Genomic DNA, 18611 nt, shown 5'->3' with positions numbered 1-18611 from the left:
GAAGTGGCTTTCCAAACATTGAAGGAGCGTTTATGCACTGCCCCAATGTTAGCATATCCGATTCCAGGAGCAACATTTATTCTAGATACAGATGCGAGTGGATATGCTATAGGAGGCGTTTTATCACAACTGATCGATTGACAGGAGAAGGTAGTTGCATTTTAAAGCCGTTCGATTGGAAAACCAGAGAGGAACTACTGTGTTACGCGGAGAGAGCTGTTGGCATTGGTAGATTGCATTAAACATTTTCACAAATACCTCTACGACCAGCGATTCCGTGTCAGGACAGATCACGCAGCGTTGAAATGGCTTCTGCAGTTCCGTAATCCGGAAGGACAATTGGCCCGGTGGATCGAGCGACTACAAAGCTACGACTTTTCCATTGAGCATCGAAAAGGTAGTACCTATGGAAATGCTGATGCAATGTCATGAAGACCATGTAGTTTGGAATGCAAGCACTGTTCAAAATCCGAGGCTAAAGAAGACATTATAGATGTCCGGCTAATGAATATAACATGTACAGATGAATGGGACAAGGAACAGCTAAGAAAGTGCCAGCTAGAAGATGCAGATCTGTCACGTGTTATGCAAGGGCTCGAACGAAATGAAAGACCAAACAGAGAAGAGATGTCAGCAGAGAGTCCCATTGCGAAGTCATATTGGGCACAGTGGAACAGTTTAGAATTGATATCCGGTTGCCTTCATCGAGTATGGGAGAGTGAGGATGGTAAATACAAGAATAAACTGATAGTTGTTCCCAGAAAGAGGATTCCTGACGTGCTCAGGGAGCTGCATAATGGTCCAAGCGGAGGTCATCTTGGAATCACGAAGACGCTCGAGAAGATTAAACAGAGATTCTATTGGGTTGGTTGCCGTCAGTCGGTCACTGAGTGGATTGCGAACTGCGAGGTTTGCAGCAGAGCGAAAGGGCCCAGAACACGAAGTTATAGCCAGATGAAGCAATATAACTCAGGTGCGCCATTTGAAAGGATCGCCATGGATGTCGCAGGTCCATTTCCTACTAGCAACCGCGGAAACAAATACGTACTGGTGGTTATGGATTATTTCAGTAAATGGCCAGTGGTATACCCAATCCCAAACCAAGAAGCAGAAACAGTAGCAGAAGTGGTTAAAAATGAATGGGTTGCAAGGAATGGTGTACCAATGGAGTTACATTCTGACCAAGGCAGGAATTTCGAATCAGCTGTGTTCCAGGAAATGTGTAAGTCATTGGGCATTCCAAAAACACGGACAACTGCATTGCATCCTCGACCCGATGGTATGGTAGACCGGTTCAATAGAACATTGGAGGAGCACTTAAGGAAAGTAGTAGACAAGTACCATAAAGAATGGGATACCCGCATACCATTATTCTTGATGGCTTACCGATCAGCAGTGCATGAGAAAACGGGCCAAACCCCTGCAAAAGTAATTTTTGGCAATGACCTTAGACTGCCAGCTGATTTGAAGTTTGGGATAGATGCCAATGCGGAAAGAAATGTCAGGAAATCCACTAGTGATTTGGAAGAAGAGCTAAGAGAAATACATGATCTGATAAGGCAACGAACAAAGATTATGAGTGACAAGATGAAAGCCAGATATGATAAAGCAATTAATTCAGAAGGTTTTCAGGAAGGAGATTTGGTGCTGTTATACAACCCACAACGTAAAAAAGGTTTGTCCCCGAAATTGCAGTGTAATTGGGAAGGCCCATACAAAGTTGTAAAACTAATCAACGATGTAGTATACCGCATACAAACCATCGGTAAACCACGAACCAAAATGAAAGTGGTCCATTTGGAAAGGCTGGCAACGTTCAGGTCGAGAGATTTGTCTGATCGGGACGATCAGACTTAGGTGGAGGGCAGTGTCACGGATATTAGCATCACTAAGTTATCCCATCACTAAGGCGATGCTAAGGCCATGCCAAGCAGTATTTACGTTAATAATCAAATCAAGTATACACATATATAAGGCAGCCCAAAGAGATGTCACACACAGATGCATTTACTTATACGCCTATGTGCGCGCGAGAGACTGTAAACTACAAACATTCACATCAATAATTCAATCTTTATGTATCTACATAAACGAATAAATAATTGCGTCTACACATATGTGCCATGTATGAATACGAGCAGCGGAGAGTCAATGCGCAAACACATGCATATATCTGAGAAGTTTGAGAGCTACTGGACTATGCTAGTACATTCTGGAAAAATGCGAACGAGGAAACCAAAGGGTATAAAAGGCAACAGATGAAGAGGCGCTGTAATTCAGTTTGAGTTGAGCAATCAATCAGTTATTGATTAAACACGCGATCTGGCGGCCAATAGTAGAGTTCAATTTGAGTTATCAATCAGTTTGGTTATTAAGCCAGCGAGTAGCAAAGTATAAGTGTCATTGTGAAGTACTTTAATAAAGGTCATTTTTACATTATTCAATATTGGAGTTATTTATTCAACAGTTTAGTGATTCGAACTTAGCAGAGGATTGCAAATAAGAGGATTTGCAAGCAAAATTCGTTACAATATGATCATATTGATATAATAGTAACAGCGGAAGTATTAAAAACAAATACTGTAAAAATCCGAACAAATATTACTAAGCTTTCAAAAGCGCGCCTAAAAATCATATCCACACCATTAGGAATAAACTACATACAGAGTGTATGTGCCTACATGGTGATCAAAAGGAATATAAACAAAAAGGCAACTCTTAGAGACCAATTGTACAGCGAACAACGGGACATTCATATGGCTTAGCAGCTAAAGGAATCTACCTTTGCACTGATATGAATGTTGGATATTCGAGTTCAACGCTCAGCTGCCGAAAAGCTAGCTGATGAAGAAGTGAGATTCAGAAACATGTCCTACTAACCATCGCCGTTTGTAAACTTACAATTTTTCTCTAATATCAATTACACAAACCATTGTATAAAGCAATATGAGCAAAAGCTCGCTAATTAAATACATATGATCATATTGATATAATAGTAACAGCGGAAGTATTAAAAAAACAATACTGTAAAAATCCGAACAAATGTTACTAAGCTTTCAAAAGCGCACCTAAAAATCATATCCACACCATTAGGAATAAACTACATACAGAGTGTATGTGCCTACATGGTGATCAAAAGGAATATAAACAAAAAGGCAACTCTTAGAGACCAATTGTACAGCGAACAACGGGACATTCATATGGCTTAGCAGCTAACGGAATCTACCTTTGCACTGATATCAATGTTGGAGATTCGAGTTCAACGCTCAGCTCCCGAAAAGCTAGCTGATGAAGAAGTGAAATTCAGAAACATGTCCTAGTAACCATCGCCGCCGTATGCAAACTTACAATTTTTCTCTAATATCAATTACAAAAACTATTGTATGAAGCAATATGAGCAAAAGATCGCTAATTAAATACATATGATTAAAAAAAAAACTTAAACAATTTTTTCGCATTTTTTCCGAAAAGTACATTTAAAACCAAATTAAAAAAAAAGATCCCAAAGGGTCAATTTTTGAAAAAGTTATAGCATTTTGAAAACAAAAACTGTTTTTTTTTTTTTTAATTCATAACTTTTTTTGAGTTGGATGAAAAAATTTGAAAAAATTCTGAAAAACGTCTTTCGTAAGCTAGAAAAAGAAGAAACACTTTCAGCCAATTCTAAAGGGGTCGGGTTCAAAATTGGTCGAAATGGGATGGAATACCCCATACATATTAAGCTGGGTCGATTTATTAACATATATCGTGCCATCGATTTTTCCATAGGTTTTGGGCTAAGGAAAAAAAGTTCCACTAAGCATACCCAAAAAAAATAATTTTCGAGTCTGCAAAATTTGAGTTTTTTTGATTTTTTCTTTGATTTTTAATGTTTTTTCATGATTTTCATTTGATTTTAAAATTTTCATGTATACCCTGTCCGACTCAAAATTGTCCGCTTAAAACTTTGGCGATAACAGTTTAAAAAAAAAAAAAAAAATATATATATATATATATATTTTGGGTTTGCCTGCTTACCAAATTTCATCAAGATATCCCAATAATTGAGGGACCCTATACATAAAAAATGATTTGGAGCCTTGAAAATGAAAAAAATCGATGTCGACCAAAACAAGTCCCAAGGTTAAGTTAGGTTAGGTTACAGTAGCTGCCTCCGCTGTCCGAGCGGAGACTCACGTAGGCCATTGTGGCCCGTTGTGCTACCACGCGGGGGGCCCCTATTTCCTATTACCCTACTTTCGAAGAAGAGGAGAGTTTAGACCCCAGTGAGGCTAAACCAGCGCGTTTGCCTAATGAAACGCAACATATCGTTTGGGTTTATAGATTCAAGCTCCGCAAGGCACCCAAAAGAGTGTCTGTGGAGGCATTGGTACCTGGTTTTTGACAGTGCGGGACAGTGGCACAGATAGTGCTCAACGCTTTCTATCTCCTCCTCGTCCCTACAGCTGCGGCAGAAGTCATTTGTCTGCAGGCCCATATAGGCACCGTGAGTGCCCATGAGACAGTGACCTGTAAGAAGGACCACTAGTGGGCTTATAGAGATACGGTTTAACAATATCACCGATCGCGATCTCTTTTCATCCAGCTTAGGCCAGATTTGCTTGGATATATTACATGTAGGTTCCCTAGCCCATCTGGCGTTTGCCTGATCCGTGAAAAGAGATCGCAGGTGGTATTTGCAAGTGTTTAGAGGAGGGCTGGCCCAATCAGCGGAGGTTGTTGTTTGCAAGTTGGTGCCTTCCCTAGCTAGCTCATCCGCAGCGCAGTTTCCTGAGATGTCACAGTGGCCAGGAACCCATATTATGCTTAGGTTGCAATTTTCAGCTAGTTTGTTGAGGGTTTCTCTGCACTTCAATGCCACTAGTGACGAGGTGTTACTGCATTGCAGGGATTTTATGGCAGCTTGGCTGTCAGAGAAAATTGAAATAGAATTGGTTACCTGCAGGTTAGCAAGATAGCGGGCTGCTTCCCAGATAGCTATGAGTTCAGCCTGAAAAACACTGCAGTGATCAGGTAGGCGAAAGCTCTCGCTTAGATTGAGCTTCTCCGAGAATATCCCGCTGCCGACTCTGTTGTTTAGTTTAGAGCCATCTGTAAAAACGGAGATTTCGTGTGATCCCGGCTCTACGCCGTTTGCCCACTCGTTCCTATCTGGGATTCTTGTGGAAAATTTGTTGTCCCAGCAAGGGGGCGATGTTGTATAGTCCAATTTCAAGAAGGTTTCAGGGACTTGCTTCAGGATCCGGGTGTGACCAAACCTGCAAGCCCTCCATGGTTCGATAGCGTTGAGCCTCGCCGCGTTGCAGGGGGCACAGTATCTACCATATAGATCAGTTGGGAGAAGGAATAATATGGTTTCAAGAGCTTTGGTGGGAGTGGAGGGAAGGGCACCGCTGGTGAGCATTGCCGCCATCCTCTGCACTCTCGTTACTTTACTCCTGTTAGATTCGATATCGAGTGCCGTCCACCATACGGTGACGGCGTAGAAGAGTATGGGTCTCACCACTGCCGTATAGATCCAATGGACTATGCGTGGCTGGAGACCCCACATTTTCCGATTGCCGACTTACAAGCGTAGAGAGCTACTGTGACTTTCCTGGATCGTTCCTCCACATTTCGCTTCCAGTCAAGCTTCCTGTCTAGAATAACTCCGAGATATTTAACCTCGGTAGAGAGTTTGATTTCCTTCCCGTTTAGGGATGGGAGGGTAAATTCCGGTATACTGCGTTTGCGAGTAAAAAGCACCATCTCAGTTTTTTCACTGCTGATGCTGAGTCCGCATTCCATAGACCATGTGTTTGTTAGATTAAGAGCATTTTGCAGGAGTTCGCCAAGAACCGGAAGGTATTTGCTGGTAACTGTCAATGCTATGTCGTCGGCATATGCAATGACTTGGCATCCGGTGGGCTGTAGTATAGATAACAGAGCGTTCACCGTCAGGTTCCATAGTAGAGGAGAAAGAACGCCCCCTGGGGGGTTCCTCTATTGGTATACCTTATTAACGATGAGCTGCCCAGCTCAGAGATAATGATTCTCTTGTTTAGAAGGAGCTCGACGAACTCCACAAGAGGCTCTTCCACCCCTAAAGAACGTAGAGATTTTGTGACCGCTGCTGGGAGAACGTTGTTGAAGGCTCCTTCTATGTCGAGAAAGATACCCAGCGTAAATTCATTAAAGGCAAGACCCTTCTCTATCTTAGTAGTGATAGCATGTAGAGCTGTCTCTACGGATTTGCCCTTAGAGTAGGTGTGTTGGAGATGAGTGCCTTATTTGCCGATCGTCTAATGGAGGCGTCCAGCAATCGTTCTAGAACTTTTAGGAGGAAGGAGGTCAGACTTTTTGGTCTGAAATCCTTCGGACTGTTGCCCGATATCCTGCCTCCTTTGGGTATGAAGTCTACCTTTGCCTTGGTCCATTCCGTGGGGATATAGACAAGGTTGAGGCAAGCCTTGTAGATTTTAGCTAGCAGCGGGCTTATAAGATCGCTTGCAGCTTGCAATTTAGCGGGAAATATTCCATCCGTTCCGGGAGATTTGAAGGGTTTAAAGGACTTGATTGCCCAGATAACTCCTTTTTCACTTACAATGTGGTCCAGGGGTTGAAATGGACCTGGGTTAGATTGCGTGTTTAAGATGTATGGTTGAGACCTGCAGCCCGGAAAGTGAGTGCTGATCAGGGTTTCGAGAATTTCCGTACTAGAAGTGGCCCATTCTCCGCTCGTTGTGCGAATGCAGCTTGGAGGTATGGGGTTTTTGGAGAGGTTTTTTCGTAGGCGATTGGCCTCTGAGACTTCTTCGATGTCATTAGTGAAGTTCTTCCAGGAGTCCCTTTTGGCCTTCTTGATTAACTTCTTAAAAGATTTTAAGGCGTCCCTATAATGGGACCAGATTCCCGTGCGCTTAGCCTCGTTAAAGAGTTTTCTGCTGTTTTTCCTCTGCTCGGAGATTTCTTGTTTCCACCAATAGGGTTTCTTCTTACCCCTCACCTTAATCTCCCGGCAGGCTACTGTGAAGGCAGCGTTACAAGATTTGGTGATAAGATCTACAGCTTCTTCTATTTTTGACGATGAGTCTAGCTCACCGAGATAAGCAAATGTTGTGTCTAAAGGAGGCGCTTCATCAGTTGTTAGCGGTAGGCTCGGCCTACCGTGAGAAGCGTTCTTTAGGAGAGTAGAGGATAGGACTTTTTTATAAAGGTTTCAGTCCGTACGTCTCCTATTCCTGTAAGCCACCCTAGGCGGTGTACGCAAGAGCAGAGTGAAAATGATATACATATGATCAGAGTAGGAGTTTTCGTTGGAAACTCTCCAATTTTTGACAAGGTCAGAGAATGCCCCAGAAACTAGAGTAACATCTAGAACCTCCTTCTTATTTGAGGTGATGAAAGTTGGTTTGTCTCCAGAGTTGCATATACTTAGATTGTTACTTATAATAGAATCAAAAAGAGACTCACCCCTACTGTTAATGTCGGTAGAGCCCCAAGCAGTGTGATGTGCATTGGCATCGGCCCCAATTATTATCGGGAACCCTTTACTGTGGGCCTCCCGTACCGCTTTGCAGAGCCGGTCCTGCACAGAAGTTGGCCGATCGTGCGATAGATATGCGGACATCAGCCAGATTGTTTGCCCCTGTAACTCGAGGCTAATACAGGTAAAGTCCTCGTCGCTAAAAAGAGATAGTAAAATAAATACTAAATTTTTTTTACTAGAATACAAGATCTGATTCTACCTATCACGGGCGGTGTCACCAGCCGGTAGTCCTTAGAAAAGAGTCCACAGACCTTGCTGCCAACGACCAAAGGCTCCTGGACTAGAACGACGTCCTCATACGTAGTGCTGAGGCGTAATATTAGGGCAGCCGAGGCTGCCTTAGAATGGTGCAGGTTTATCTGTAGTACCTGCGCGCCCGTTACGATTCGTTTGTGGCATCGACGTCCATCCTCTGCTGATCCGCATCGTCGGATGCCTCCTCTACGATAGTATCGTCGAATTCGGCATCCGACGGGTCGGATTCCAGCAAAAGCTGCTCGTCCATGCCCGTAAAGAACTGGCCTGCAAACTCAGATACCGAGAGTGTATCGCTCTCGGCATCCGGAGTGCTGCGTGCCAGTTCGATATCGGTCCCATGTCCACTCAAGGTGTTGCATGGGTCCGTGAGATTCATTGTGGCGATTGCGGATTCGCTCGAAGCGGTATCCCCGATCGCCAGATCCTCCGAAGCGGTGGCGGTCCCTTCCCTAGTGCCATAGGCAGCAGATCCACTCGGGGTGTTTCTGTCTGACCCCTCGCCCTGCGGTACCGGCTCACCCTCGTCCGGTGTTTCCTCCTTCGCACCACCCCGTCGAATTTTCAACGTGATGGAGTAGAAGCCGTAGCTTAATACTCCACCACATCCGTCAAGCCAAGGGAGAGAAGCCTCGTTTATGATGAAACCAACATAACGCTGCTTCGCCCTTGTCTCGCCGACCCGGACTATCCTCCAATCGCTCGAAGGTAGCCCCGGATTCGACTCCGCGATGATATCAAGGATCTCGCCAGGATCCGCTATGCCGTCTGGGACCCAGGCCCAGGCTCTCGGTCTGTTCGGAATTTCTTCCACACCGACTGCATCCAACCTGGCCCCAGGCCACAGCTGTCCTAGCGAAGCTATGGCGAGTTTGTAGAGCTTGCACGAGCGCTCATCGGCGCAGGAAACAAGCTTGACCCTACCCTGGTACCAGCCGGCATCACGGATAGTGGGAGCAGAGGGAGTAGGCATTTCCCATAGACATTTGTCTCCCGGGCCGGCATCTTCGGGTCAGAAGTTAGTATGGTGGCAGAAGAGGAAGGGGTGGGGTTGTTGTTGCTGCTCTTCTTGGCAGCAATAATCTTCCTGGCCCAGGCCAGAGAACTTTTTTGCTCTGCCGTCAACTTTTCGCTGGGAGAGTTGCCAAGTTTCTCAACGATTTTGACGGCATTGCGAATGTTCCGCTGGTTGCGGACCGAAGTCGGGATTCGCTTATTTGCCTTGGAACCCTCAAGGGGTTCAGTCGGCTTGCGAGGTAACTTTGCAGCGGTGGAGGCAGTACTTTTGTCCGTGGAGGATTTAGTGCTGTTACCAGCCACCTGCTGACAAGAGGTGCCCGGTACGGGCGTGGGACGGGCCTCCTGTGCTTGCTCAGTCGGACGTTGCTTTCCCTCTTTGGGGCTAGCTTTGCCGGCTGCGGAATTGGACTTGCCCTCAAGGGGTTTAGTTCTTCCGCTAGCTTGCACAGGTGGCCGAAGATTTTTTTGTTGCCGTGAAGGCCTGGTCGGCGCCGTCAGTGCGGTTCCCGACGAATTGTGGGCTTTTTTAATGCCTAGTCCAAGGGCGGCATCTTTACCCGTGCAGGGATCCGAGGCCAGGTTTTTGTTACTCATTACAAATCTTGTTCTTTAGCTGCCTACTAAGGTGAGACCGTTCGGCAGCCTGAAGTTAAAGGGATAGGGGAAACAATGCGGTCGACTGCGGTAGAGCCCCATACCGCAGCAAGTCGCCGTTACTGCCGGAGGTGGACCGGTATCCGGGAGGCTCCGTAAGAATACAGTCGGATGCCCCTGACTGCAAAACATCCAATGGGCACGGAATCGCATAACACCCTGGATTAGGGGTGGACCACATTTTCAACTGGGCGTGGTCCAGTTCCCACCTTGAGGCCACGTTTAAAAACCATTTCCATATGCCTAAGCTATTAAGGAGCTGGGGCACAAATGGAGATGATTCCTAAACTTAGCTAGCACTCCCCTGGAAGGGGAAACTGTTGTGCATATTACCAGCCGGCACCCTCTGGGAGGGTTCAGCCCAAGGATTTGCGCCAGCCAAACAAGTCCCAAAAACCAAAAAAAATATTTTTTTTAAAACTGTTAATGCCAACGTTTTTATCGCATAATTTTAAGTGGGATAGGAATTATGAGACAAATTCCTTTTCATCGGCAACACTTTTGCATGTTTCTGAAGAAACCCTTAAAAAAAAATGGCGAAAAAATAAATTTTTTCACCAAAACACTCATCAAAACCCAAAAAATATTTTTTTTTCAAAAAACTGTTATCGCCAAAGTTTTTAGCGGACAATTTTGAGTCGGGCAGGGTATACACGAAAATTTTAGAATCAAATGAAAATTTTTTAAGTAGGTCATGGAAAAAACCTTAAAAATTAAAGAAAAAAAGTAAAAAAACTCAAGTTTTGCAGGCTCGAAAATTATTTTTTTGGGTATGCTTAGTGGAACTTTTTTTCCTGAGTTCAAAACCTATCGAAAAATCGATGGCGCGATATGGGTTAACTTTCGTCCATGCAAATCAATCCAGCTTAATACATATCTATATATATACATATATGTATGTATTTTGTTAAACACTTGTTTATGCCATAAGACTCATTCCACGGGGCAAATATTTATAATTTTTTTTTTATCACGATCTACTTCACTACTGTTTACTTAGTTAATCACTTACAATTATTATTTAAATGGTTCCGGAACCAAGTTAAATAGGTGTTTTTTTTTTACCCCGTATTAATTGGGCTCCGGCGTTTTAGCCCATGACCGCGTAGCTCCTCTCTATAATGCATCTTGTTAGGCATTGGAAGGCAGATCACGTTACTATCTGTCCTTATCAATCGTTAGGTAAATACGTAGGTATTTTATTGTAACTTTTCAGCACGGCTCGCCGAGATGCGGCGCCTCATCGACGGTTAAAGTGATAAGTGCAAGACAATAATACACCACGTTTACCTATTTAGTACACGCAGTTTTTTTTTGCGTGCTTATGTATATTCTTTCGTTTTTATTCGCTATTTTTTTTGCATCTGCTTGGAAAGGGGGAAGAATTAGGTTGGATTGGGAGAAACCCTCAGCAAAATACTTTTGAGCTATTTTAAGCATGGTATAAATATTACGAGGTAAAACCATTTACTCTTCCCGGCGGCCTTAATGGGTTAAACAAAATTTAAAATCACTCTCTTAAACTTTGTGGAAATTCCAAACCAAAGTAAACACAAAAAAAATTGCTGGTTTGACATTTTTCACTTTTTTGAATGCCAAAAATATAAAATGCTTATGAAATAAGTGAAAAAATATTTCGAAAAGTTTTGAAATCGGTTTATATGTATATGGCAAAAAAAATTAGTTACCAATAGAATGGATGCCTCAACACGTCCTATTTTTGCAAAGGGATAAAAGAAAAGGCTTTACTTCTTAACCTCTTCTAATTAAGAAGCGCATGTTGGAGACCACCCTTATTGATTTTTCATTCATCCTTCTTGACTTGGTTGATACGTCATTAACACGTAAATATGTTGAAACTTCACTTTATAAGAGATCAGAAGTCTCAAGTGTCCTCGCTACTGCGGGAAAAATGATCTTGGAGGTATTCTTTGGTTTGTTTTGGTCCTTTTCCTCGCGGTTGGAAGATACATTTTTTAATTGGCGCTTAACCGTTTAGGAAATGCTGGTCGTTGCGTAACAAGTCACTCCAGCTAACCCTGTTTCGCGATAACTGACGCCAACAGGGGGCACCAAGAGAGATCAAAGTCTTCCCCCACCTGCTTCTCCGAACCCAGTAGAGATCTTCGCATAACTTGCCCACGTCAGCAAAAACGCTGCAGCTCTTCGCAGCTTAGCTCTACTTCATCGTCCAGTTGGAGTATGATAGTTCGTGGAGGCTGAATTTACCGGCTGAACGGTCAAAGTGTGCCGCCGTGGAATAGAGCTAGTGTGTTAGCCTATCCATCAAAAATATTTAAGAAAATTTGTATAACTGGTATTGATTGTCCCTCGGCATTACCTTGGCACCAAAAGTTCGTCCGCCTTAGCAGATAAATTTCTGGGTCGGCACAAAACATGTATTTAAGTGAGCCAGTTCGTAGAAAAACGAATACGCGATACGTAGCCTTCGAATTGGATAGAAAGCTAGACCTTAATCTCCTCAGATATATATCACACCAAATTGTTATTGTAGATATGTATCTCTTCCGTACACCTTGGCGATAAGTCGGGTTTTTCTTCTCCTCACTCCAGAAGAGGATCGTGGCCTGATGCTTCTTTTTGCGGGAAACCACAATACAATTCTTGAATTGAAATTTCTGGAATGCGGTTGACCGTTGATATTTCTTTCCTCCAAAAAAAGTTATTTCCACCAATTAAAAATTCGGTTTTGGATAAAATATCATAATATTAATGTAAGAACGCAAAAATATATGGTAATTCTATACGACATCATGACACTGGTAATACGCGTCCAAAAATACCGAGAGAGGTGTCAAAAGACTCGTATTGACCTCGACAACAATAACCCGTAGGCGGAAAAAAATTTTTAGATCGTTCCCAAGATATTAACGAAAAACCGAAAAATGACCCCGAGTGCTCCGAAACGGAGGGTGGGATCATAGTATTTTTGCGCAGAACACATTTCTGCATTGGCGACATTTGGCTGCGCTTATAAAAAATAACCTTGGGTGGGTCCAACACCGGTTAGGAGACCAAAACTGTATCCGCGCAAAACACTTATGTTCACAAATTTTGTTTGTGGGTACCATAAAATCATCAAAATTACAACAACCAGATGTAAAATTTCACAAATTCTTTTGCAAATATCTCTTGACAGACCCAAAATTACATTCTTTATGTAGAAGAGGGAGGGCAGACTCCACCTGACCTGGACGGGCCTCCTCTTTCCTATCTCCTTGTCTATCTCGAAAGCATGCCTGCCTGCCACCGTTCCTTACCACGAAAACAGGCAGTACCGTAACAATGGCTCCCAAAGAATAGCCCAAATCCTTGCATTTCTCTTAGCATGATTTTCCGTTTCTCGTTCTTTTTTTACTTTTCGTCTTCTTTAATACCTTCTTTCATCTCTACCTCTAAGTCATTTGCTATCTATCTAATGCTTCCTTTCCTATCTTTTAGTTTTTTGACTTGTTAGGATTATAGTAGCAACGCAGTTTGGAGCAGTGAAAACTGTTAGTGCTGCTATAACGACAAGGGGTGTATCTGTCTGACATTGGGAGTACCTTGCCAAAACTTCAAAATTTTTGCAAGTGGAATTCTAACGCCTGGCTGGTACTAAAGGGGGATTATTTTGAGAGTTTTGTTTTTGCTTAGTTGGCCACTGCTCAAGCTACCGTGAGCGCAGACCAGCTTTGCGTGCATGTGAGGTTTGCAGTGAGTCGACACAATAGTGGCAAGGGGTGTAATGGGTAACGGGAGAACGTGGCTACCAGATTCGGACTGAGGAATCGAACACTGTTGGGCCGCATTCGACACTGGGGGAAATTTAAGTCCGACCATCTCGGGAACGATTTATATGACCACATTAAACCTTCTAGGCCTCTTGAAATTGTATTCACCCAATTGAGACATGCCTTTGGTGTTTCATAAATGCTTTGCTCTGACTATAATCTTCTTCAATTCTTACATGTCGATAACTACATGCTTTCTTACAGACTAGTTAAAAATAGACAACAATTCACGCTTCAACTTACATATTTATTAAAATTAATAGTAGTATTATTTTGTTCAATCGATTTGCTAGATGTAGAGTCCTAGTTATAAGTTCATTCATAGCATAATTCGTTTTATGAGTTATTTCGTACATAATCTATTATGCCGAAGATCACGCATTGGAATATATGGAATGAACAAATTAGATAAATCAGAGTAATTCGTACTAAAGTTTATTACATTATAGGCAAGCATGAGGGAGATACAAGTTCTTCTGTCGTGCAAAGCCTGAAGACCAAGCAATTTGTGCCTGCAGGTATACGATGGGAGGCCGTCTGGCCAGTGAAGCATACGTAAAGCAAGTTTTGGAAACATTTTTTGAACTTTCTCAATTTTATAGGAGTTAGATTCATAGAAATGATTCCATATTATTGAGTAATATTCAAGACCTCTTCTGACCAAGGATATATAAATTGCCTTCAACGTCATAGGGACCTTAAAGTCACTTGTGTTACGTCTACTGAACCCAACCATCGCAACAAATTTTGGAACAATGAAGCCAATGTGACTAGAAAAAGAGAGTTTGAAGTCAAAAATTACCCCCAAGTCCTTACTCTCTTGACAACGGTTAAGAGATTTGGGATTTAGTTTTTAGATAAAGTATGTGGCAGTTGTCTTTTTGGAATAAGACACAACACAACATTTGTTTGAATTTAAAAATAAATTATTGTCTGCGCACTATCCGGCAAAAGAGTCCAGATCAGAACCGCTAGAAATAGTTTGACAAATACTTAAATAGTATTTTTTGTGAAATATATAGTTTTAGTGTTATCTGTCAATACAAGCAAAAATTTAAATTTCTGTTGTAAAAACTTTTTTTGTTACTAATTATTGAGCTAAGGGATTAGGAATAATAACTGTAAAAATAAAAAACCGAATCCAGCAATGTAAACATTAGGGTGTTGAAAAAAAAAATAAATAAATAAAATAAAATTTTGTAAAATTTAAAATTATGGAAAGACCAAGGAAAATTAAAACTTATGTAAAAGGCCCACTTGAAGACCTTAAAAATGAAATTAAAATTGTAGGTGAGGAAAAAACTCTAATTTGGTTGAAAAGTCGTTGGAAACTTATTGAGATGCCTGGGGAACCCACAATATGGAATGTTAGAAACCCACACGCAACAGCAGGTGAAGAGGTATATAGGTGCGAAGTCAAATTTATGGGAAGAACAGATTATAATATTGAAAAAAAAATTTTATTAAAATAAAAAAAAACAAACAAAATTTTTTTTTGTCTTCATATTTTTTTACGATGGGAGGCCAAGAATCAAAAATAGAAAAACCAACGGCGAACGTTGTAAACTCAGTCCAAGTAGTAGACCATACTGAGGCACTAGATACTATTAAAATCATGCTTCTAATCATCTGCGTAGTTAGTTGCATCAGTTTGTTTCTGAAACTCTACTCAACCCATAATAAATTCCTAAAAAAGCGATATGCCAGCCGCGCCGACGGTTTAGATAAGGTTTAATTAATTTTAACTGCCATCCCCAATGGGCAAATGGGAAGATATCGTTAAACTACTCATAGAAGAAAAAACGATAGGAGAAAAATCTTACAAATGTATTAATAAAAATACAAAAGTAAACGATCTTAAAATAATAGTTGAAGCATTTAACAGAATAGGAAAAACAATCCAACAGTTAAACGGTAAACTAGACGGCAATCGAAAAAACCAAGAATATCAAATTTTTGCCAGCATTAGAGCCAAATTATTGTCCTCACTGGCAAGATATGATATAGAATTCATGTTGTTGTTGTTGTTGTAGCAGTGCTTCGCCCCACCTAACAGACGCGACCGATCACAAACTGTCATCAATATCCTCTAACGGGAGTCCAAGGAAACTTGCTGTTTCAACAGGGGTGGACCATAGGGAAAGGGGTGTTAGAGGCGTTGGATCCACATTACAATTAAAGAGATGGTTGGTGTCATGTGGGGACACATTGCAAGCGGGGCATACATTTTGTATGTTGGGGTTGATTCTGGATAGGTAAGAGTTTAACCTGTTACAGTATCCAGAACGAAGTTGAGCCAGAGTGACACGCGTTTCCCTGGGGAGTATGCGTTCCTCTTCCGCAAGTTTTGGATTCTTTACTTTGAGTACTGGGTTCACCGGGCAATTCCCGGCATAAAGGTCCGACGCCTGTTTGTGGAGTTCACCAAGGACATGCTTGTGTTTTTTCGCTTCATACGGCTGTGTTCTCAGATGCCGTATTTCCTCAAAATGCTTACGGAGATGACTCCTTAAGCCCCTAGGCGGTGCTGGCTCGTCAATCAGATGTCTGTTGGGATGCCCAGGTTTCTGGGTATTCAACAGGAACTGTTTGGTCAGCATCTCGTTTCTTTCCCTGATGGGGAGTATTCTCGCCTCATTATGTAGATGGTGTTCTGGGGACATAAGAAGACAGCCCGTGGCAATTCTGAGAGCAGTATTTTGGCAGGCCTGTAGCTTCTTCCAGTGGGTAATTTTTAGGCTTGGCGACCATATGGGTGACGCGTAGCACGTAATCGGCTGGCTAATTGCTTTGTATGTAGTCATGAGCGTTTCTTTATCTTTTCCCCAGGTACTGCCAGCAAGGGATTTGAGGATTTTGTTACGGCTCTGAATTCTCGGAACAATTGCGGCTGCGTGCTCACCAAAATGTAGATCCTGATCAAACGTCACACCCAAGATTTTGGGGTGTAGGACAGTCGGTAGCGTAGAGCCATCGACGTGGATGTTCAAAATGGTCGACATTTGGGACGTCCATGTTGTAAATAAGGTCGCGGAAGATTTAGTCGGTGATAATGCCAGGTTTCGCGAGGCGAAAAAACTGGAGAGATCAGGGAGGTAGCCGTTTATTTTATTGCATAGCTCATCGATCTGTGGGCCTGGGCCTGTGGCCATTACTGCGCAGTCATCGGCGTAGGAAACGATTGTGACTCCTTCCGGTGGTGAAGGTAGCTTAGATATGTAGAAATTAAACAAAAGTGGGGATAGGACACCACCCTGTGGCACCCCTTGTTTAATTCTCCTTGGCTTTGATGTTTCGTTTCTAAATAGCACCGATGCCTGCCGACCACCCAGATAATTTGCGGTCCACCTTTTACGACATGGGGGAAGGGTAGACCCTTCCAGGTCTTGCAGTAACGAGCCATGGTTGACCGTATCAAAAGCTTTTCATAGGTCTAGCGCTACGAGTACTATTCTATGGTGGGGGTTTTGATTTAAACCGCAATTTATCTGGGTGCTAATGGCATTTAGCGCGGAGGTAGTGCTATGGAGTTTTCTGAAGCCATGCTGGTGGGAGGCTAGTTGCAAATTTGCTTAGAAATAAGGGAGCAAAATGGCTTCCAGCGTCTTTGCTACTGGCGATAGGAGAGATATCGGACGATACGACTCTCCTATGTTAGCTGGTTTACCAGGCTTTAGTAGCGGGACCACCTTGGCCATTTTCCATTTCTCGGGTATGACAAAGGTGGAAAGAGACAGGTTGAAGACCTGCGCTAAATATTTGAAACCCTCTTTCCCTAGGCTTTTAAGCATCGGCATGGCTATGCCGTCTGGGCCCACTGCTTTGGATGGTTTAGCGCGACCAATGGCGTCCTCAACCTCTTTAGCGGTGATGGTGATTGGTGACGCGCTGAATTTGTGTTTATGTGCGTGTCTGTTGGCCCTCCGTCTAACTTTGTCGACCGTAGAATGCATTATATATTGTCGGCAGAAAGCGCTCGCGCATTTTTTCGCATCCGACAGCACTTTGTCGCCAAAGGCGATGGAAACTTTGTCTTTGTGCTTAGTCGGATTCGATAGGGACTTTACGGTGGACCAAAGTTTACCCACACCGGTAGAGAGGTTACAACCTCTTAGGTGCTCCTCCCATTTCGCCCGCTTGTGTTGGGGGTCGCCTGGATCAAGCTGCCTTATAAGGTCACGTTCTCTCGCTAAGTTTGCGGCCTCCGCCGGGAAGTGGGGCCGGATTTCGGGAATTCTCCCGGCGGGAGTGAACCGTGCCGAGGCGGATTCAATGACCTTGCGGAAGGCACGCTCCCCTTGGTGGGCATCAGTCGGGATAGGGAGGGCAGCAAAGAGGTTGTCTGTAAAGGATTTATATTCTTCCCACTTTCGTTTTTTAAAGTTTATGAAAGTGCGTTTTTCGGTGACAATGAAGTCGGCGGTACGCTCGAGCGAAACAAGTATAGGCAGGTGGTCGGATGCCAATGATACCATCGGCTGCCAGTTGACGCAGTTTACGAGTTCTGCGCTCACGATTGAGATATCTGGCGAACTGTGACAGCTTCCTACCATACGTGTGGGGGCGTCTCCGTTTATTGTGCAGAACGTCGTTTCTTCTATTTGATCCGCCAACATCTCGCCCCTACTGTCCGCCCGCAAATTTGAATGCCATAGATCATGATGGGCATTAAAGTCGCCTAAAATAATGCGATTGTTTCCAGTGAGTAAGGCTCTGATATTAGGGCGGTATCCACCGGGGCAACAGGTGGCAGGGGGGATGTAGATGTTGATGATTTCTAGGTTTGCATCGCGTGACCGGACAGATAGGCCTTGACGTTCTAAGACGTTGTCCCTGCGGTCGATGCCAGGATCAAATATGTGATATTGCACAGAGTGGTGTATTATAAACGCGAGGCCGCCTCCATTTCCGCTCTCGCGATCTTTTCTGTGGACATTATACCCAGAGCAGGTCTGCAATGCAGATCGTGCTGTGAGTTTAGTCTCTTGAATCGCAGCAATGCGGATGTTGTGCCGCTTCATGAAATTGACTATCTCCGTAATCTTCCCAGTTAGTCCATTACAGTTTAACTGCAGAATTCTGAAGTGCATGAGGGGAGACGTCGCCACTCTGGGGGTAAGTGACGGGTGACTACGCCTGGTTTGAGGAAGGGCAGGACGCAATTGCTGTTGTGGCCCTGGGACTGGGCGTCCTTGGGCAAGCATTGGGGTACCCGGATGATTTGGGTTTGCGACCTGGCAACATGGCGCGATGAAACCCGTCGAGGGGTTGCCGTCGCGGAGAACAGAACATCTAGGAAAGTGGCACCACCCATGGCAGGAGCTGCATTGGGCGGATGTCGCAAACATATATATTCTGTG

The sequence above is a fragment of the Eurosta solidaginis genome, chromosome 1 (assembly GCF_040869045.1).
Source record: "Eurosta solidaginis isolate ZX-2024a chromosome 1, ASM4086904v1, whole genome shotgun sequence".
Taxonomy (NCBI): domain Eukaryota; kingdom Metazoa; phylum Arthropoda; class Insecta; order Diptera; family Tephritidae; genus Eurosta; species Eurosta solidaginis.
This window is presented reverse-complemented; position numbering follows the sequence as displayed.